Source organism: Manduca sexta, chromosome 18, assembly GCF_014839805.1.
Source record: "Manduca sexta isolate Smith_Timp_Sample1 chromosome 18, JHU_Msex_v1.0, whole genome shotgun sequence".
NCBI lineage: Eukaryota > Metazoa > Arthropoda > Insecta > Lepidoptera > Sphingidae > Manduca > Manduca sexta.
In genome coordinates, this window is record NC_051132.1 from 9841378 (window position 1) to 9842910 (window position 1533).

Here is a 1533-nt window from a genome sequence, read left to right on the forward strand (position 1 = left end):
AATGTGCTAAGATTTGTACATATAATAAACGAAAAACAATGTGACGATGACAATAGTAATCGTAGATTTTAGGGTAACTTTGAGGAGTGTTATGTTTCTTTGGTAAATAGAATAAATTAAACAATTTAGTAGAATATTTTCAGTCGAACTTGCAGAGCGTCCAAAAACCTATTTTATTTAAAAACAATATATTAATTTTTATTGAACATCCACAATAGTTAAATTAAATTTTATTAACTAATTAACCCGTTGGTTTTAAAATTATACAATATAATTTATAAACTAAAATAAGTAAATGTGTTAACGCTATTGCAAGTTATATAGAAAAGTAGGGTAAGGCAGCCGGCTCTTTTACTAGATGCGACGGTTATAGCCACCTAGCGGCAGATAGACACACTAATATTGGACATAATATTGCGTATGGTGGAGAATGAGAATCATTTCCACCTAAAAATGAAAGCTATCGGTCAAATTATAAAGTAATAAATGTAAATAAGTAGCGCGTGAGTGTTCAGATTAGTCAGTTTGTTTCCTGAAAATGTATTAGGTCCCATTTGTTTGGAATTGTATTGAAATATTTTATGCTACAAGCAATGTTGATTTGCATTTTTTAAAAATGCCGTAGTTTGTTATAAGAATATAAATTAAACAGGTAGTTACAGGATATAACAAAAAAATTGTAGATGAAACATTTTATTTAAATCATAAGATAGCGTGTGTGGAAAAATGTCGCATTAACAGTGCTTTCATGTGTGTAGATTATATTAGAAAATGTATTTTCAATGTCATTATATAAGTCTTCCAAAATATCTTCTTGTTTATGTTGATATAAATGTATGTATATTATAGATATATATAACTATCTATATGAAATTTGGAGAATGTTTAGTGTTTAGAAGCAATATACTTACCGTTCGATTTTTTGATCACTTGTAATGTGAAAATGGAAATTTAGCTGAAACTTATCATAATTGTTGCTATATGTAAGAAAGTGTATAACCAAATAAATGGTATTGTTGTTAGTTTGTCGGTGTTTCATTTTATATCCAGATACATCATCACATGGCAGTATGTCCAGCATAGTTCATGGAGCACTCGAGCGACTGAATGGAACGTCGCGTCGGGCGAATGTGTTATTTACATGCACCAATTTCGAATCCAACAAATTAAAATGAATTTGACCAACACACTTGAAATTTTGCATGGCTAATAAAGACCCCTTCTTATTTTTAAACTTGTAGTCTAATGAAAAATATAACCGTTGAAAATATTGAAAAAATGTACTGTCAGTGGCGTACGGCAGCGCTCCGAGGTTCTGGGTTCAAATCCTGGGTCAGGTAAAGTAATATTTGGGTTTTTCTGCTCGGTATCAGCCCGGAGTCTGGAATTTGTGCCCGATATGGCGATAGGCTCGCCCCCTATCACATCATGGAACGGAATAAACTTGGCGAAAAGTGGGTGCCCTGGTTACGTCTCTGCATACCCCTTCAGGAATAAATGCGTGATGTGTGCGTTAACAATAATAATAACATC